General features: G+C 37.0%; 1 long non-coding RNA gene across 1 annotated transcript in view; it reads right to left on the bottom strand.

Moving 5' to 3' along the window:
* Positions 1-8,720: 8,720 nt before the first annotated feature.
* Positions 8,721-22,529, bottom strand: part of LOC149236483 (uncharacterized) — a 110,745-nt gene continuing 96,936 nt past the window's right edge. Inside the window, exons 3-5 of the long non-coding RNA XR_016246224.1 lie at positions 10,356-10,462; positions 10,179-10,251; positions 8,721-10,081 (exon numbers count right to left, since the gene is read on the bottom strand). This is a non-coding gene — a long non-coding RNA (uncharacterized LOC149236483). The remainder of the gene's footprint in view (positions 10,082-10,178; positions 10,252-10,355; positions 10,463-22,529) is intronic.

The following is a 22,529-nucleotide window of genomic DNA, read 5'->3' as shown; positions in this document are numbered from 1 at the left end:
CAGCATTCAATTAATCATGCAGTTTCATATTTTCGACAGTGTATCTCAATCCATTAAAGATTGTGCCCTGAAGACATCTCAGAAGATTCTTGGCATCAATCCAGTGAGGCTCAACCAAATATGAGCTCATCATGCTCACTGCAAAACATATGTCCGAATGGAGGTTCACCAAGAACATCTGCGAATGAGTTTATGAAACTCAGAGGCATTTCTCAAATCTGGTCCGACATCACTACCATATAACTTCTGAAAGTTAAGATACTTGAGGTAGTCACAGGCTTGCAGTCCACCATACCGAATTTTTCCAATATCTTCACCACATATTTTCCTTGAGATAGGAAAATTTCCCTTGGCTTCTGCCAGACTTCGAGTCCTAGGAAATAGTGCATTATTCCTAGGTCCATCATTTCAAATTCAGAAGCCAACTCCCTCTTACATTTTTGAATGAGAGGGTCTGCACCTGTTAGAAAGAGGTCATACACATACAACACCAGTATGAGAGGTTTGTCATCTTCAACCTTAAAGTAAGGGTTAGAATCAGCTTCACTCCTAGTGAATCCCAGCTTCATCAAGTAGTTATCGATCCTCTCATACCATGCTCGGGGTGCTTGCTTCAACCCATAGAGAGCCTTCTTCAACCTGCATACATGAGATTTTCGATCATAAATCTCAAATCCTTTGGGTTGCTCCATGTAGACCTCTTCTTTGTTCGAACCATGCAAGAACGCGGTCTTGACATCCATCTGATGTAGGTTCCATCCTTGTGAAGCCGCAAGGGCTATGATCGAGCGGATGGTGGTATATCTGGCAACAGGTACAAATGTCTCGTCATACTCTTTTTCTTGTGGTTCCCTGGTGTCAGCTTCTTGAGAGCTCCTTACTGTAGGAAGATTGTTCACCTTGCTAAGGGCCATATCTTCGTCAAAGGTGACATCATGACTAATCACGACTTCCCTTTGACCGGCTACACAGATTTTATAGCCCTTAGTATTTTCACCATAGCCCACAAATATTCGTTTCTTTCCAGATGCACCCAATTTATTCCTTTTCTCTTTCGGCACATGAAAATATACAGGGCTTCCAAAAATTCTAAAATGAGATACGTCAGGTTTCTTACCGGTGAACATTTCTTCAGGAGTCTTGGAACCCAATGCTTGATGAGGGCATCAGTTTTGTACATATACGGCGATGTTTGCAGCTTCGGCCCATAGAAACTTCAGAAGTCTTTGATCATGGAGCATGGCACAGACAGCTTCCACAATCGTACGGTTCTTCCTTTCTGCCACACCATTCTGTTCAGGAGTATATGGTGTAGTAGTCTCCCTCTTAATGCCAGCCTCTTTACAAAAGTCATGAAACTCGTTAGTTTCATATTCGGTCCCATTATCAGTTCTTAAGAACTTGATCTTCTTTTCGGTTTGATTCTCGATAAAGGCTTTGAAGTGTCGAAACCAAGAGAACACTTCATCCTTCCTTTTCAAAAAGTATATCCAAGTCTTTCAAGAATAGTCATTTGTAAAAGTAAGATAATATAAATATCCTCCTAAGAAGTTCACAGGCATCATACCAAATATATATGAGTGAACTAGTTGTAACATATCGGAGGTCTTGCTTTGGCTTGAGGGGAATGGTACCCTTTTGAGCTTTCCTTCGGCACATCCCAGACATACACCACCTTTCTCTACTCGGAATTTGGGCCTCCTTGTTACCATTTATCTTACATCAGGTAGAGCTTTATAATGAAGGTGGGAAAACCTTTGATGCCAAAGTTCAGATTGAATAGATGTGTTACAAGACATGACACCTAGCGGACTTCCACCGACCTAATATAATGAATCAACCCGCACCCAAGAGTGAAGGCATCTTTAACATTATTTTTCCATACACTTACCTTGCCATCGCTGAAGGTCACCTTGTAGCCTTTGTCTTCCATTACTGAGATGGACACCAGGTTCTTCTTGAGGTCAAGTACATATAATACATCCTATAAGTGGATCGTATTTCCTTGATTCAATTTAAGAGAGACATTGCCTACACCTTTCACGAGATATTTAATATTATCTCCAAGGACAATTTCCAGGTTAGTTTCCTTCTCTATTAGATTATGGAGAAATTCTTTTGTAACCAGTGAAGTGCCTTGATGCACCACTATCAATGAGCCAAATTCCCATTGAGTCTGAAGGAGCAGAGGTAGATAGATCAGCTGGTAAATAATATTCATCCTGCTTATTTTTAACAATGTTAGATTCATACCTGGAATTTATAGCCTTCTTGAATGATTGTCCTCTTCCTGGATTACCAGCACTACTTTTGTCTTTGCTATTATATTTCCCATTCCTTTGATTTCCATGAGAGGAATTTTGATCATCATCCCGGTGTGAGATCTTTCTATTAGGGCACTCCTTTGCATAGTGTCCTAGTTTATTGCAAATGTAACATCGTCCTTTTCTTAGGTCGAGCCTTTCTTTTTGATTTAGTCCCGGAATTATTTCTTTTCTTAGCATGAGAAGAAAAGGCAACAGGAGGACCTTTAAGCATGGGCATTTTTTGCTCTTCAACCTTTGTTTCTTCTTGAATGCATCTAGCCATTAATTCCTTAAAACCAGGAATTACATTATTGTTCGGAAGAGTAGTCCTGAACACATACCATTCGAATGGTAATCCTCCAAGAGTTGTGAGTGCCATTTCCCTATCAGTAATAGTCTCCCCAATAGATAGGAGATCGTTCCTGATCTCGGTGATCCTTAAGAAGTATGCTTGCATACTCTCATCTTTGCCCTACTTAATTTCCTTCAGCTTATTTCTAAGAAACAGAACTTGATTTGCATTTTTAACTTTAAATAAACTCACCAGTCTATCGTAGATTTCCTTGGAGGTGTTTAGATTGGAGATGTAGGCCACCAAGAACTTGTCGATAGAGTCCAGGACGATGTTCTTTGTTTTGACTTTGCCAGTTTTCCATTTGTTCCTCGCGGCAACGGGTGCATTTGATGGAGGCTCAACAATATTGCCTCTCACATGGTCCAACACTCCTTGATCTTCTAAGGTTAGATCGATAGACATCCTCCATCCGTGATAGTCAGCTTTCTCAATGAGCTTGTCTTCGGCACAGAAGAGCATTGAGGATCCCATAGTTCTTTTAGGATAGCCTTGCCAATATTTTCTCTGGTGATTGCTCTTTCTCTTGCTCTGGCTTTGTCTTCAGCTCAGCTCTGATCCCATGTTAATTTATGGTATGTTCTATGCTTAGAGCAATTTACTTCTTTCTGTTAGGTCCATATAATACTAGTGATGCCCCCATTAATATTGTAGTTGTATCCCTTATTAATTTTGTTGTGCCCCTATTGTCCCCATATTGTTATTATTGTGCCCCATAGAATCTCTCTATTGTTATTTTTGTGCCTTTATATTATTATTGTTAGGTCGGCTTGGTTATATTGTGACCCCTTAGACTCCTATATATAGAAAGGAGGTTTTGTCATTTGAATCATCCAAGAATTATTCATTTGTGTAATGTAAAGCAGGTTGCCCCCTCAAAGAGGCTGAATTTTAAGGGGTTCAACTATATTTTCTATCTTTTTGTGAGCTGGTTTATAACACTTTCTTATTATTATTCACAGATTAGCGATCACATGTGCATAAGTAAAGTGAAAATAGAACATTAAACGATCAACAGAAAACAAGCCAAGACAAGACACACAAGATGTGGCGACCAGCTAGGGACAAACCCCAATATGGGGAAACCCTTTGATCAAATCTTCTTTATTCTTCAATAATTCAGCAGAGAGAAATAGTACAAAAATTTGATTTATATCAGCAATAGCAAACCCTAGATCAGCAGCGTCAGCATTAGTAGCTTCATCATCAAAACTAGGGCAGTCGATATCTTGCAAACCAACCGTCAAATCGGCTTGATTCCACCACCAAAAAATGCGGCCTTCAGAGGAGGTCCAAATGGACCTACAACGCAGCTCTGAGGAGGGGATCTTCAGGTCAACACTGGTCAAACTTTGGTTCTGCAGTTACAGCTCTATTTTCTGTGTCCTTCCTTCCACCTGTGTGAGAGACAATCACCTACTGCGCAGGAGAGAAGAGACTCTTTACTGCGCTGGAGAGAGAGAGATGTGATGAGTTGAGTGCGTCCAAATGAGGAAAAGTCCTCCTATATTTATACACATCTAATGATAATTGAATAGATGCGACTGTTCGGCTTCTGAGCCTACATGAGTTGTTGGTATGCTTGATCAGTATTCCATAATCAAATAAATTCATATCTCCATAAATACTTATTGGAATCGGATGATCTTTAAATCAATCCTACACCTCTCGACGAGAAAAGTCTAATAAAAATATTATCAACCATGAATAAGATGACCCACATGGAGTTTGGCCCTAGTTGCCAATTTTAACACATGAACAATTTGAACATTCAAAAGATGGATCGAGGAAAAAGACAATAAATTTCCAAGATAACAAGCCAAAAGGTGGGATTCTCCAAACATGAAGTAGATAAGAGAAAAGGCTAACATGGCCTTCAAAATGAGTTATTAAGTTAATGAGGTGGTCATGAACCTATTGTATAATTATTCAGCAAAATCAATAAGAAAGGGAGATCAATCAATTGAGATGGTAGCTTTCCCTTATGGGATTCCACTTTAATCCTTGTGTTAAGAGTTATATGTTGTTGTTTGTTTGTTGTACTAGCTATCATTTTATATATGAAATTGTGAAGGTGTTATAGAATTATGATGTATGACTTTGACTCATAAGGGAACCTTAGTTTTTGTTACATCATTTATATTATAAAATTTAATATAATGAAAATCTACAATTTATTTAATATATATATATATATATATATATATATATATATATATATATATATATATATAATTTGAAGTGCTTTCAAATATATGTTCCAAAGCATTGCATTGCATTGCATAAAGAAAATTTCCTTCAACTTGGATGAAAGGTTTGAAGGGTGACCTCATGTTATTTTTATAGAACAAACCATTGTGAAAAGAAAACCCTAATAGACACCTTAATACTTTTTTGACTTCACCCATAATCCAATGCTCCATTGGAATTTTTGAAAGTTTTCTGAATTTAATAAATAGATTGAAATAAAATATTGACATATCCTTTGAAATTCTATTTTTTTTTTTAGTAAAAATGTTGAGATTGTTATAAATTAATGCTTGTACACATTGTCCAATTTAACCTTCTTTCTACTAAGATTTTGATGTCTACATCTCACAACCATATAAAAAAAATAAAATAAAAACATAAAATATTAGAACAACTCAAGAAATTTTCTTTTTTTTTAGATTAGATTGTTTTATTTTCCTAACAAAAAAGTTTGTATTGTTATTAATAAAAACAAATTACAATGTGTAAGGCTATATGCATTAGAAATAATTATATTAGCCTTGTATATAGATTTGGCCTCACATATTTTTCTACGAAGATTTTGATGTCTACATCTCACAACCATTAAAAAAAAAAAAAAATTAGAATGACTCGAGAAATTTTCTTTTTTTTTAGATTTGATTGTTTATTTTCCTAACAAAAAAGTTTGTATTGTTATTAATAAAAACAAATTACAATGTGTAATGCTATATGCATTAGAAATAATTATAGTAGCCTTGTATATAGATTTGCCCTCACATACCTCTTCTCCCCACTTTGTACACAGTGATCAAAAATTTTAAATAAAGTTTTTGGTCATCATCTCAAATGATATTGGAAAATACATATACTCAATCTTATCTACCGACAAGAAACAAAAATATGAGTAAATGGAATGATGTCCAAGACTCATGAGCATATATCAAAAGTGTTTCCTTCCTCTAATATTAATGACATCCAAGTTCCTCGACCTATCTTTATTTTTACTTTAGGAGGCTCATCTACTATCATATTCCCATCCTTGTAGATGTGTGAAAAGGATATTTGTGAAAAAGTTGAGAGTAGTGACTATACATCATTAAAGTCTCTCGGAGTTATTTCCTTGTGCATCCATTGAATTACAAAATTGAATCATCATAAATTTGACTATGAGAAGCTCTTGATTGTTGGAATAGTTTCAAAACCAATCTAAGGGCCATCAACTCACATAAGGTATTTAATTCCTACCCGATTCTAGCTTTGAATGTAAAGTTATGGTTTTGTGATAAATACAATATTCCTCTGGCTCTTCCCCTAAGAGGGGTCCACTAAGAGGCACCATCAAAGTATGCCCATAAGAAGTTCTAATCTATTACCTCCTCCATGTAACCATGAGTTGAATGTTCCTCCAAAGATTATGGGTACACATTTGGGATGTTTATAGCGTAGACAACACATTTTAATGTTAATGTCTCTTTTTTTTAACAATTTTAGATTCCTATCTAGCCACACCCCCATGCAATGTTAAGAGAAGAACTCTAATCTCTTTTATATCCTTGTTGGCACACCATAACCTAAAGGCTATTTCAATATCATCATCTACCCACATATTTTGAAAGCATGTCATCCTCTCCACTTCCTTCCTCCCTTCCTTTCTAAAAAGGAAAGTTAGAATGATATGTGTGGTTTCTTCTACTTTGTAACATAAGTTGTACTATCTAGGACCAAAAAAGAATCTCGTTAGTTGTTGTCCCATGCGAGTGCTAAAAAAATTGGATTTGGTTGAACTATTTAGTTTCCATAAGAACTAATGTTGTCATAATGTTCATAGTCAATAGCAATGTTCATTAGACATTTAACACTCTTATCATCAAGCTTCTTCTACTTCTCCAACACTACATGCACATTTGCTGGATAGTTGAATAGTCTCAAACACATCATTCATGACTTGTTTCCATACCAAGCTTCATTATATGTCATGTCGTGAAATGGTTTAGAGGGAAAGATGTTTCAAGCAATGGTTATTATAATTGCTTCTATCCATAACTTGTTTAACAACCTACTACCACGAACATAACTCATATGTTTTTGATGATATGATTTTTTCTCCCTACAATTTCAACTTGCTATAGTGAATACAAACCACATACTAATGCAATTAGTAATGTAAAAGGACTTTGATGTTGCTAATTGATATTCACTCCCATGGTTGCATTTACATTTCATGAGATTCATTTATTCACTTGTTGGCTAAAATCCATACAAATCTTAAATATTTTAACATAATATGACTTATTCTTGAGATAAAATACAACAATTCATAATAAAAAATCACAAAGAATTTTATGAAATTTACATCCTCCACAATGCAAGTAATTATTCATACATTTGTAAATGTTCAGGTGGCTAGCATTGTTTACCGTAGTTTCCATTACTTCATTTTTAGAAATGGTGTTTTAAAGTGCTTGTGAGATATGCTTCCTTTACATAAAATCCAGCTTCACTAACATTTAAAATTTTGTCTTAAGCATGGAGCTTTGATTCACTTGTGATTGAGAAAGTATTAAGCTTTCCACTAAGATTATGGTATGCTCCACCAGCATAACTTGCCAAAAAGGGGTTACATTGGATGCAAGCCCCTAGGGGAATTAGCTCATTATTCATCTTTTCAAGTGAATTGATATATTACATCCTAACCAATTAACTATTTCTAAAGTTTTGTCATGCAATATGTACAAAGTACCCTAAGAACATGTCTTCAACGTTAATTTTACGAGGGACATTTCTTCAACATATATGTCATAATTAACATAGACTATCTAATCAACATTTGTAATTTTACTATTTATTAATAAATTTTAGTTAAACATCGACAAACTCCACGTAACAATCTCAAATGAGCTGATCTCTTGTTCCACTAGTTCAACACCACTTCATTTTAAAATGTATAAGAAAAAATGGCATTTTCTAATGTAATATGTTGAGTGGCCCTTATGTTTCAATTTTCTTTTAATTTATGTGCAGTTACTTAATATGCTTTCACACGTCTTTAATGCCTACTTAATTAAATTACAATGGTATAATTTTTCCTTCCTTTTTCATGTTTATTTTTTATATATATAAAATAATGAGTCTTTTATCAATAATGTATTTTATATAGCTTTCCTCTTCCAACACTTTTATAAGGCAAAACTTCCCAAATTTTATAAAATTATAATAAGTGTATTAGCAGTAGCATCACAATATCTTCGAATTTAATTGATAATTATGATTGATATTTTTACACGGTCTTTCATTAATTAATGTGTTAAATAACTTTTCCTTCCAACAATATTGTGAGTTAAAATTCCCTGTTTTGAACACACAACTTGTAACTTTTCCTTCCAACAATCTCGTAAGTTAAAATTCCCTGTTTTGAACACAACTTGTAATTACATCCTGTGACTTGTAAATATTCACCCATAAATCCCAGTTCTGAAAGATGCATTTGCTTTATTACTCTGAATTGTCACACCATTAGTGTAAATCCAAGCTCTCAAAGATGTATTTGCTTCATTAATATAAATTGCCACGCCATCATTGTAAGCAAAGTCATTTTCTCTTACCTTCTATATGTGGGTTTCTTTTCTCATTAATACGAAGATATATCTATTTACAGTGCATTTAGTTATTATATTCACTGGATTGTTATAAATGTTTGTTATATCAATTAGATTGCTGTTAATGTTTTGAGTGAATTGATAAATCTCGCTCCCAATATATATCTGGACAAATGACTTTACACCCATGACACTGCAGTATTTTTTGCAAAAATGTTCTATAATGTCTGAAACTAAAAGAAACTCTAAAATGAATAATCATAGAAGAGCAGAATACTTTCTAACAACATTAACAAAATATAACTTGCAGACAATCTAGCAAGACAAACTACAGGTGTCAACATAGATGCAAGCAAAACATATAATAAAGTTGACTGGAAGTTCATTTTACCGTAGTGCCAACAAGATTCCATAGAGAGACACTCCTCAGGGTTTCTAACTACATATCCACTGTCAGAGTTGTTGTGCTCATTAATGCAACCCTGCAAAAATGTTAAATTTTGATACAAGTAACCCTAATCCTCTTGATGGCAGCTTTGGATTTACGGTAGTGGTTATACTGTTAAAACACTCATAACTCCTTGCTAAAAGGTTATCAATTCAAATTCCAGGGGATTAGCCAACCGAAAGAACCCTAATACTCTCTATCATGATTTCAGTTATTCTCCGATTCCCGCCTTTTTAGGTGGGCTCAATAACTGGCCAGACAACCACCCTCCGTCTGTTGCAGCACTCTCTACAGCATTGTCCGGCACGAACACACAGCGTGGATTAGCCAACCAAAAGAACCCTAATTCTCTATCATGATTTCAGTTATTCTCCGATTCCCGCCTTCTTTAGGTGGGCTCAATAACTGGCCAGACAACCACCCTCCGTCTGCTGCAGCACTCTCTACAGCATCGTCCGGCACGAACACACAGCGCCAGCGCTAGCTGTACAGCACGGACACACAACCCCAGAAGGAGGAGGAGCAAGAACACCAGGATAACTGCAACAATGATCACGAGAGGGGTGTACGAGAAGATGACAGCCTCCGTCGAAGTTCCTGGATTCCCCATTGATGAGTAGACAATTTCACATCTTCAAAAACTCTCCTGAAATGGATGACTAGACAATGGGAAGGCAGAAATCTATGTATTTTGCTGGGAAAGAGATCCAGTTCTTATTGAAGCTCGAAGCAAGTCAAGGCACAATTGTCTCAATAACAAAAACCATGAAGTTTCTTCATTTCTCATTTGGTTGTCACAGAAACTAGCGGGGGCTTGTTCTTGATGTCCGTGAATGAGCGTATATCAAGCACCTTTTATCTCCAGAAGGTGAATAACAATTTTTTTCTTTCTAATATTGCTCTGATTGCCGTCTTTACCCTCCACAAAGAGCTGGGTTTCTAGGTTGAAGAATCTGCAGAGCACTTCAATAGACACAGTTCCTTTAAATTGGCTTGAATACACAATCAAATGCCCAATAAGGGAAAATTTAATGTTCTAGACAAGAACAAGTCTAGATACGCTTTTCAGTAATCCATACCACCACCCGTAGCTGGGTTTTTCTTCTCATCCATGGGAAGCTCAACAGTGACATACTTTGAAGACACGCTGCAAGCAGAGGCAATCACAGAAACAAAATATATATACCGGATAGCCAAGATGCTAAACACATGACAACAAAAGGTTAAATTGTTACTGTGCATACCCAACTGATGCAGTTCTGATTCTGACCACTTCCAGGGTACCCCCTGCCTTCACCGTGTCAACATGCCATTTGCCTGGGCCAACAGCATTACATGCAACATGTTCACTCAAGTCTAATATAAGAAAACAAAACTTCAAAGTTCAATAGCACATTGGCCTTAGTTGAAATGCCACAAACCGCAGTTGATATAATATGCTCTCCCATTCCAAACTGTGAATGCAAGTTTGAGTGAAAACTACCAATGCCGTCCCATGTACTGCGTATTGATCATCATCGGTTGTCACCTGAAGAAAGCAAGGAGAGAATAAATGACCGACTTTGCTAATAATACGTGAAGCAATCGTCCATATTTAACCCCTCCCATTGAGAATTTTCTACTTTCATATTGACTATCATTCAGGAAAAGGGTACCATTTTTCTGGAGAATTTGTGCTTGGTCTGAAAGGAGTAAGAGGAGACTTTCAAGATTTATCTTTCGAGGATTATCTTGGATAACGTACTCGAAAGCTAGTCAGCTGTGTTCATTGAAGAGGAAAAGGGAATACTTCACCTGCTAACTGAATTCCTAGTATAGAAATCCAAACTATGCTTTTAAATCTGATATACAAGCTTTCTCTATTGCATAGATTTAAAAGTAGATATCGAGAAGAATGAGGATCTTATATTTCAAAATGGGATGACAATCAAGAACCCAATAGAATACATTTTTAATCTGCATTTCTACATGGATGTACCCAGTGCTCTCTTAAAGAAATTGTTAGTTACAATCATTCAAAATTATTTGAAGCACAGTGCATGATAAAAATACTCACCTAAACAACCTACTGCTATCAAAAAGCTGTTCTATTTTCTCACGATTGGAATGCGATCAAAACATATTAGAATAAGAAACGAGAAAGAAACTCAGGGCCTGAATGCAAGAGGTAGTTATGTGCTAACAAGGAAAGACAACAAATGTCCCCACAGAAAACACTATTAAACTTAATAAATTCTCAGTGCACACAGACACAACAATGGCAAATTATTATTTTCCTTGGATATTAATCCCCAGGAAACTTCCAGACACTTCCCCTCATTCTGAGGATGTACCAAGTGTAAAGTAGGTGGCATAGACTTGGTGCATCTTACCTTGTTGGAATCAAACCAGAGACCTGCACAGCATGTTGGATTAACGGCAACATCTTGGCTGGAACCAACTTATTACAACTTTGCAACAGTGGCACCAACTGAATGATCTAACCCCCAGGGCTACAACCATGCAAATGGTTGCTACAAATAGTTATTACAAAGCATGCATCCACAGAAGCAAGTGTGTGTATTAACACATAATACAAAGCAGAGAAGCAAACAACAAAAACTCTGTCCATGTGATCAAGAGCATGTGTCGAAGGTATTTTTTTTATAGAGATGTATATACATGTCTATTAAATATTCACTATATTACAACTATAACAGAGTAGAAGAATGGTTTAAATCAATTTATGGCCTAGGAATCACAAATGAAAACTAAATGCAGACACTAAAGTATATTGTTATAAACTTATATGACAAGAAAATGCATATGCATAAATTTAAATTACAAGAACAATAATGTACACATGTAGCAAAGAAGAGATCTGTATATGAAAGCATATTGAAAGTTCTTTTTATCACAGCTACAGCTACAGGAAGATTGTGTGTGCACAGAGTACAAAGATGCTTAAAAATTTACTTATTGCTTAGTAATCACAATTAGCAGTAAACCAAATGCAAGAATTAAAGCAAGCATGGCTCTTATAAACAAAAAATTGCATAAATTTCAGAGGCAGACCTTGATCAAAATGGAAGCACCCTACAAAGCCTAATATCCCTTAAAATAATAAAAACTAACATTTTCTCCTTTCCAAAAACATGTATCCAGGCTTCATGGGTATCAGGTATTGGTATTGTACCACAAAGATGTCATGCTCAAGTAGAAAGTACCAGCCAAATAACCAATAACCCACTTCATCCATAATGAAAGAGGACTAACCTGTAAGGTAAACAATATACTCACTAACACCAGTCAAGAATTAAACCCCAAAAGGTGTGTACATACAACGAAATCTTGTATGAAGAGAGCAAGCTACATTATGCACAAACACACTGCATGTATGATTTCCACTTTCCAGACATCTTAAAATCGAAGGAATGCCCAGATAAACACTGCATAAAAGAACTCGTTAACAGACTTCAAAATTAGCCCTTTCTCAATCAAGAAAATTTATGAAGATACAAAGGATGAAAGTCCAGAGATGGGCAGACCCTTTCACCCTTGCAAACTCTTTGGAATTTCCATGAGAGAAAAATACCTTTTTCAACAATGCGACCATAATTAATTAAAGAAGGTATAAACTTGGAGAGTTCTACAAAGATACCCTCATGTGATGGGCAACAGTCTGAAGTTTCCAAAACTCAAAAAAAAAACTTTTCTCCACAATGCCACCAGGATTATTTTAAAGAAGGTATAAGATTTGAGAGTTCTACAAAACCTTTCAAGTTATAGGCAAAAGTTTTAACGGTGTTTTACTCTGCTACACTTCCATGGTACTGTTTTACCTATTTAAAGTTTGAGAATAAGTCAAGGGCAATACACTTTGGGGGTCATTTCTCTTCATCCCTATAATGGTAGGATGCCTAGAAAATATGTAATGTACGGTCTCAGATGCTTCCCTTGTCTACTGAGGCACTATATACAAAATTTCTTCATAAAGCAATTGTTTCATTTACTCTGATGCTTATTTGGCCTCTAGCAGCAAGATAGTCCTGAATTCATATGCAAATATAAAATAGCAGTGGAGCTAACAATGCATAAACAGAATTCATTCATTACCCATTGAAATCAAGAAATAGCAAAACAGAAAGCATTCTACAAAGAGATACTTATGAACACTTTGTTGAATTATCGATGTAATATGTACCAATGTTGAAAATATCGTTCCAGGGATTATGTTGCTGAGGGTCTGGAAAGAAACTTATCAGAAATATTGGGGAGAATATTGGAAATTATTAAAAAATATCAGCAAATAAACTTCGACCCAAAGAATTCTGCAAGTATCAGACCAACTGACAACTTGAAAACTAAGGAAAAATCAGAGAAATTTGCAACATTGATTTGTACATGTGACCACCTGCCATTCACATGTGTCAGTATCACTAGTGTACTGGTAATCATGGTAAAGGTCATAAGTTATTTGTTTATTGTATCACTAAGTGTGGTTAAAACAAAGCTAGTCAACTTTGATATGTAAGTTCAATAACCTTCTTGGGGGATGTGCTTCCTCATGTAGTCCCATAACCCTATTGGAAGGATGCCTGGTATAAATACACCACTCAAGTTCATTTGTAATCATATTTTTTGGTCACTGAGCTAAATCTCCAATACAAGTGTTTTAAAATTACAGGTAATGCATCTTTGATGTTCTCTTGTGGTTGGCATATTTTCTGTTTTATGTGCGTTTAATCACTCATGCTTCGGCATCTTTATTTCTCTAACACATCTCGTTCATCTCTAGTGCACTTCTTTAGAGCTGTTTTTCCTTCTTTTCACAAGAGGATTTTCAGTTAGTGTTTTGATTCCATTTGATCTGTTGGTGATATCAACATGGTATCAAAGCAGATTTGAACCTTTCCTACTTTTCTGCTGTTAGACTTTCTTCTTGGCTGCCATTAGGTTTTCTTCTTGGTGGTTCATGCTATTGTGATCAAATTTTGGTGTCTGGAAGAGAACCATATTAGAGGAATATTATGGTTGTTTTTCATGGTTTTCTGCTCGCTGGAAAATATTTTTCTTTTTCAGGGTCATTAAAGCTGTTTTATGGAGTAACTACATAGCTTTCCACTGATTTGACCCCCTGAAACTAGGGTTTGCCAGTGGCATTGCCCTAAGCATTGCATAATCAGGTTTTTGGGCAATCTCTTTTCTAGGGTTTAACCCACTTTTAACGAATCACTATAACCGCTGATCCAAAAGTTTGTTTAGAACATCTCTTTCAGGGTTCACTTCAGCATTTGGTCTGAAGTTTTCTTGTCATAATCTACAAGGCTACGAGCTGAGATCTCTTCTTTTAGTGTTTTTACCCCTATACAAGGGTTGCACTTCTCTTCTAGGGTTCCTTGGGTATATAAGGATTTTTACCCTCTTTACAAGAGAAACACTTCCTCCCTAGGGTATTTTCACTCTCTTCAAAATCCAGCACTATCTTTTTGTTCATTCTTTATAGTAATATTTTCCTAAGGATTGAGTACAGTGATGTGTGGTTTGACGGTAAGTCACTTGGGCGAAGCCTGGGAGACCGCAGTTCAAATCTCATTGAGTACACTGACCTGCTGTGGTGGACCATGGAAGCTAAAGGGGCGGATTCCCCAATACCGCCTTGGCTGCACGTGAGTCTGCTCTTGCTAAAATCATAGGATCTTAGTATACCCGACTTGCAGGTGGTTGGATGTACTCCTGGTGTTATAGAGGCAACTACGAGGATTGATCCTGGGTCTCCCATAGATTAGGACTGGCAGTTACCGATTCACCATGTGGTTAAAAAAAAAAAAAATTTCCTAAGGATTGCACTATAAATACAAAAAAATACACTAAATATTTCTTGGATTGGTACTATTCCCTTCTTTCGCCTATATAGGGGATACCTTGAAGACTTTATGGAGCCTTTTTCTTTTTTGAACCTAATAACCTCAAAATGAATTTTTGCACTATTACCCACCTGCTCTCATGCTTGGCCAATCCACTCACTACAGGGAATTACAGGCATAAAAAAAGGGGCTACTTATATTTGGGCATATATGATAAAAAAGAACTCTATATGCAATGGATGTCATATGGAGAGTTGTGTCTTCAAGTCTTTCTTGATTTATCTTCAAGGGATAAAAGAGCTTGCAAGTGTGATCGTTTATGATAGGGAACTTCTAGATGATACTGCTGACACACTTTACAAGGCACATCTATCCATGAACATTGCATACGGAGTTGACGTATTGTGTTGAAACTTTGAACAAGGTATGACTTTATTTGTTTGGCATTTCAATTTTTTTGAATCGAGTACATACTACATAGGTCCATCATATTCTGGTATAATGTATATATGACCCTTCCAATACAAATATTATCTCATCATTGTTGTCTTCAGCATACTAGTTCATATCAAGAGTGCTACATCTTTGTTCATCTATGATGGCTCTAAAACCCCAAGGGATTGGATAATTGGTGATGTGAGATTGTCTAGAGATTGATTTTTCTAGCATATGGAATCTATTTTACATGAAGATTGCACATTTACCCAGTTGATATCATTCACTTCGTAAATGCCTAGCACATTGACCGCCTTTTACATAGTTCCAATAGGCTTATTGATGTATTTGAAGTGTTTTTATATGGTCAGGAGATTCCTAGTGGGAAAACACCCTAGGTCATATTGGTATGATTGGCATAGTAATGATATATTTAGCACATGCACACTTCATTTGGACTAAGTGTTGGGGAAAAAATCCCCACCCTACAAATTTTTTATAAATATTAAAGCTCTTATAACCTTTATAGATAATGTAGTGCCTTATCTAATGTCTGAGCAGGAATGAGGGGCAGATTTGCCTTTAATTGCCAATCAAAGGTTAAAAAAAAAAAGCTCTCGCACTTTTAAATTACACACTGGCTAGTCCCTATTAAGCTCCCGATGTGTTTAAATTGCTTGCAAGTTCCCGGCTTGATCAGCGTTGGAGCTAATCTAATTAGCTCTAAAGGGTGTTATCGCATTTGGAGATGCGTGCGCAATAAGCGCTTCACTAAATCCCAATGCATGTAGACCATCGATTAACATCGCATCTAGCAGCTCTAGGACCCTATCGCAAATAAACCTGCTCGCTCATTAGTGCATCCCAGCAGACCCGATAGTACGATCGTCGTTGATCGTTATTGGATCAACGGTCATTGCATTTGAACTTGCACAACATTTAGCTAGTCTCTTTCGTGCAATGGGCGGGTCCCACCCGCCATGGTTGGTGACCCAACCTATGGTAATTCCACACCTGTCCGCCTCATTAATGAGCGTCTTAAAACACCATTAAGCCTAAGCGCCGCCATCTTTCTCCCACTCTGCTCGTTATTTTTGCTCTCTGCGTGATATTTGCTCGAGCTCGACTATGATCCTGCCAAGGTTACAAAAGCTACCGGACTCATCCCGAATTCAAATATGTTCACCTGTAAGTTATTATTTTTCTCTAGTTTTTAGTTACAGTTGTAATCCTGCGCTTTTGAGCCGCTATGGCCAAGCCAATAGGAAAATAATCCCTCGTAAATGAATTGGCGGGAGTGCAGGACACCAAGGTGTGCCTCACTAATATTCTTACCCTAAAGAGGACTCTTTCCTCATCAACAATTACATCAGTTGATGACCATTGCTTGCTTAGGACCGGAATCTTGCATGCAATTCTTTGGCCAATCCATTTCGACCCCGATTCCATATCCCGGCCACCTTGCTAAAACCTTTCTGTTAGACTTTAATGTCTCTCTTGTCAAAACTTATGGGCCTCTCTGATAACTCTAAGGTAGACGAATCATTGTTTTTAGCAATTCGTCTTGTTACCTTTAAGCCAAACCAAAACACTATTAACTTTCCCAAATACTTAGCTCTGGCCCTTACTGTGGATTTGTCTACCACCATTCCTTTCTGCTTCTGCCGACACTGCTCTTACCTGGTTCACTTGATCTTGTATAATTATCCCTCGTACTTCCTTGTTGTTGGACTTCTATTAGATATTACAGATGTTGAAGGCAGAGAAAAAGAAGTATTTCGTTGGTCCAATGCCATTTATCCTCAACGCATTCCATTGGCTTATTCTCAATATGTTGACTGCTTTTTTCATCCTTTAAAAGCTAAGATAACTGAAGCCAAAGTGAATCGACCCTTAGAAGAGCAAGTCAAAGTTTTGAGGTTGACCAAGCAAGAAAATAAAGGTAGTTGGTTTATGTTTCTAGAATATATTGTAATTTGATTATATGCATTTGATAATCAACAGATTCGGCTTCCCAAGTATGTAACGCCTTTGTTACTTGCATTCAAGGTATTAAGGCAAAAGACTGTACTTAATGAATTTCATTTTGTGTTTAAAAAGAAAGGGGCATTGTTCAATTATCCTTATGCTATATCTCCTCTAATTGCTAAAAATAAGAATGCCATTGATGCCTTGGAAAAAGAAATGTCTTCTTTTGGTTTCACGCGGGACGATTGTTGGCGTTATGATCTGCTTGGTATTATTTCGCGACTTAAAAAACAGGCTAGATTATCGGCTTATGTGCATGAAAGCAGAACCTTCCTGCCACCAAATATCAAATTAGATCTCGACTGGTGGTGGCAATTACCAAATACAAAAGTGTGCCCTAGATGTCTGTTGCAAATTGGGACAAACTAATTAAGTTAAAGAATCATTTCAAACACACCGTGTTAGTTCAACAGCTCACCTCTTCGTCTCAAATAGCCGAATCAGTCCCACCACTACAATCGGTCACAGATAAACCGAAAGACTGGAACGAGATTCCCCTCATTACCACTCAAGCACCAACTAGAAAAATGCACGAAGCGCACGCACTATCCTCCTCGGGGTTGACCAAAAAGTCAAGTCATCAAAGCCGCGAAGGCGGCACCATATTTAATCATTTCGTTATCATGTTTTAATTACTTAGTTTAATTTTTATGTCTATACAGTGTTCGTTATTAATTTTGAAAATTATTCTTGGCAATTCTTATTTGTTCGTTTTGTTTCGTATGTTTTCTGAATTGCAATTACAGTCAATTAAATCTGAGGCTTGACCTCATTTATATTTTAATTCTTTAGTTGTCGTGTTTCGATATCGATATTATCAGCACAATTACTAAGTGAGTTACCCTGGGTTATTTGTGTTTGGATATTTATCTTTCATTAATATAATTCATGCTTTACAGTGATTGCAGCTCTGTATGCTTTGTTATTATGTTAATATATTCTTAGCTTTCCCATAGTTTACGTTCTCTAAAATTTGCATGTTTTACTCTTGCATAAATAGCAATCTCGATATATAGTATTAACTGTTATTTAGCCTAGAGTAAAATAAGCATGCTTGTACTTGCTACACATGTTTTCATCTAACTAGAGCGCAACCTTGTTTTAAAGGCCGATATTTTCATTTCTCTTTTGCCTTATATTTCTATTTCCTTAATTTTCTCTTTTTATCATCGCCATATTTAACTATCAATTGTCTTGCTCGTTGGTGAGCTGACTTCAGAATTATATATCGCCAAATGATTCTCTTCCTCCTATGAATGCCACCATCATCTACCACGACTAAAACACTCACATCTGGTCTTATACTATTTGCATATTGAAAATATGACAATTATATTACAAGGTTACCCCTTGTGGTGTATTGAGGACTAGCAGTTACACCTAGAACAGGAGGGCTACCTAGTCCTCACTGTATGTGTGCTCAATTGTTTATATGTGGGAACAATTTGTGCACCAATAGTAAGCACACCACCTTTACACTTATTGACTAAGCGTGGATGAGATTGGATGATATTTGGCTACATTGGATGAACACCATAGTGCTTATCGATTGTTTTGGCATGACGATGAGATCTTAGCATGATGGACTCCTCATTTGAGGAAAACACTCTTCCTATACACATTTCTAGATGGTTTTAGCTCTCTCAACAGCTATTTTTGATGATCCGTAAACTACCATGGATATTTTACCAAACAATTCGTCACAACAGATCTACTAAAATATATTAGAAAATTTGAAATCTATAATATGAGGGTTTATTTCTCCTTAGATTTTTGGATCTATTAACTAATATTTATTGCGTATTCATGCAAATTATACTTATATAGAAAATAAAAAACAACAAAATAAAAACTCGGAAATCACAACTAACACAAGATATATCTCGGGAAACCCTTTCAAGAGAAAACCCAGTTGGAAGGTGACACCACTTTGTTCTCTTTCTCTTAATAGAAAATGAATGCAAGTACAAAGAAGGCCTATGGTCCATGGGCTACTACAGTGCACAAATACTCTATGTGTGCTCTCTCCCTATCCCTGTCAGCTACTCTACTCATCTATGGAACAAAATGCACTAAAAAAGAATGGAACCCCTTTTCTTCCTAGTGGCCCAGTTATAACATAGCCTGATAACCTACTAGTGGTTAGGTTTGACTTCAACTCTTAAAAAGAGTTGCAATATTGACTCTTCTAGTTTTCTTCATCACAATCACGTGGCTAGCCCCTTTTCCATGAATAATAGGGGCTGATGTGTCATCCTCTTGAATTATGGTGGTCAAAACAGGAAGGCCAACTTCTGAGTGGCAATAACTTTTGCATATTGACTCCGATTGAGGTGATTCTTGTATCATTGGAAAGGTATCTGCATGTAGAATATGAATAAAATGTGTTGCACTAAAACAACAAAGTTTTAACCCCAAAAAAAGTCATTTGATGTCTCAAAATGCTCCTGTAAAGTTTCAAACCCCAATCTACCAAATTGAATCCGACCGGTAAAAATGGTCCCATGAGTTGATTCCTCCAATTTTTCCACTCTAAAAGCATGGATATGGATGAAAAACAATGTAATGATCCAATCCAAATCACACCTCCCCCTTTTGGGAGGCTTTTGGTCCCCAAAATCTTCTACTTAATGAGGTGAGGGAATTTTTCCTCCAACTTTTCTTAGGTGTACTATTTAGAATTGCCCAGAAGCTATCCTTTCAACCCAATCTACCAAAGGTCATGATGCCCTTGTCTTGTAGTTATGAACCTCTTCTACAAAATTGTATCTTCTGTCAACTCTGACTGAGCATCTGGTGCCAAATCCTCTAAAGAAGGTAGGACCTATTCCTCTTCCTAATTTAACATGGAAGGCTCATATAGTTTTAGATTCTCTACATTCACAACTGAGTAAATGCACATGTAAGGGGGTAGACTAAGTCTATAGACGTTATCTCCCACCTTTTCCCATATCTCAAAGGGACCATACCGTAGAGCCTTGACTATCCTACCATGACCTTACAACCTCTCCCTATTCAACTATAACCATACTTTGTCTCCCACCTTGAAGGACTTCCCTATTCTATGCAAATCATGCCTGGCCTTATATTTTTCCTGTGACTTTTGCGTTGTCTCTTGTACCTGTATATGAATTTCTCTGATCTTTTCTACAAATCTTTCTGCCCTTAAGGCATCCCTTGTAAGATCATCCCTCACTCCTCCTTGGTGCCCATATGCAATATCCAAAGGTGAAGGTGGAAAATATCCAAAACAAGTTTCAAATGGGGACATACCAGTGGAAATATGCACTGCCTTTTCATAAGAATGTTGTATATATACCATATTTTCATCCCAGGTCTTCGGATGCTTCTGATTAGAACCCCTCAAAAGTTGCATTGAAGTTCTATTGACTACTTTTATCTGCCCATATGTATGTTAATGGAATGCTATGTTTTCTTTAACTTTGTGTCCATCTGTTATAGACATTTTTGTGCCTTACAGCATTGAGCATGAAATGTCCATAATCTAAGGGATCCAAAGTCCCTAAACATGTTGTTCCTACCCCTAGAGGAACAAGGCTAACAAACCACAGCAATTCACAGAAGTTCTCCACCAGAAAACTGCTCAAAAACAAGTCAATTCAGGATCATTTCAGTGGCTCCACTAGCTGTCTGCGCTGAATGTCAAATCCAACATTGGCTACCTGCGCTGAATGTCAAAGCCAACACTGGCTACCTGCGCTGAGCAAGATTGGACATGTGGCAAGTTCATTCCACAAGGTGTCAAAACCCAGGAAGCTTCCAAAATGACACTTGCCTCAGGGAATTCGACTATGATGAGTAAGAGGTTCCAAAATCTCCAAGTGGAAACAAGAACCTCCAAGTGGAATCAAGAACTGACAGAGGGAGAGGACACTAGTCAGATCTCAAGCGGACTCATCCTCTCTCCAAACATATCTATATATGGATCTCTCCTCCATGAGATCTAGAGGCTGGAATTTTGTTATTGCAGAGAATTGCTGTTGGTTTGAGATTGGAATCATTGGGTGCTTAATGCTTTGAAGGGAGGTGAAGATAGGAATTCTATTTGCTGGGAAGAAGATGCTGGATTGGAGCCCTCTGGGTTGTATCTCTTCCTGAACCTTGTTATTCATCAATAAAGCTATCTTGGTTTCTCCTATATACTGATGTATCTTTGATGTATGATTGCATTGGTATGTTTAATTTACTTCTAATCCTGAACTAGTTATGATTATGAATCTATGTCTTTGTGTAGTGTTCTTCTCTTATGATCTTTCAGAGACCTGTTGAAGCTGGGCGAGCGAGAAGGCAAGTAGCTGGGAACTCCCAAAGAGAAGACAAACCGGATCGAGGGACAAACGGAAGACACCGGTTAGTCCATCCATCTCTCTTCATTCTTAATTCATAAAGGAAGAATACTAGAATAGCTGTCTCTGTTTGTTGCTAAGGCACTGTCACACCTTAGGTGGATAGGATCGTCCTGCATAGGCATTTTTCCCCACAACAAATTGGCGACTCCGCTGAGGAGATTTGTTTTAGTCATTTTATTTGTGTCTCTATCATTGTTTGTTTCATAGACTCAACAGCAACAATCGAACTGTATCTGCTCTTCTCAGATGCAAAGTAGACAGTTGCTGCTTTGATCCAATCACTGGATTTGTCTATGATCTGAACAATGGACTCAAAAATGATTTGATAATCCTTTGTGATAGATCTTAGTACTCCCTCAAAGCATCCCTTTGATTGTACCTTGCTTGTTGCTTTTATTTGGCCTGAAACCATTGATTAATCAGCAATATGTGACCCAGAACCCAGTGAGAAACTCTCGTTTCTTCTTCAGCGCGACCCCTGTGAAGGGATTCTGCATTTCAACGCAGGTCCCGTGAAGGCCACCTGCGCTGAATGTCAAAACCCCTGTGTTGAGATTGCGCTGATCCAGTTTGGCCTTGTGCAGCTGGGGTTCTCTGCTCTGTTTTGCCCTGTTTTGATCTCTGATTTTTGCAGCCTGTAACCAGCATAGGTACCAGTCTGATAACTCCTTTTCTCTGCTTAAATTCCGCCTCCTTTTGTACAAAAAGACTGTGAGTGTTTTTATGTGTTTGTGGCGTCATTTACAGTTTTCCTTTGCATGAGTGAAATAATCATCCTGTAGCCCTTGATTCACATCTGTTGATTGTGATCTTAGGAGAGAGTTCATTGGCTGTTTACAGTTGATTATACATTTGCTTTTGCTTATTGGTTTGAGTTTGTCTCTTTTAAGTGTCGAAACAAGTGTTCATTTTGAAA

The sequence above is a fragment of the Pinus tabuliformis genome, chromosome 8 (genome assembly GCF_031772625.1).
Source record: "Pinus tabuliformis cultivar Carrire ecotype Pingquan chromosome 8, CPIR1, whole genome shotgun sequence".
Taxonomy (NCBI): Eukaryota; Viridiplantae; Streptophyta; class Pinopsida; order Pinales; family Pinaceae; genus Pinus; species Pinus tabuliformis.
This window is presented reverse-complemented; position numbering and strand designations above follow the sequence as displayed.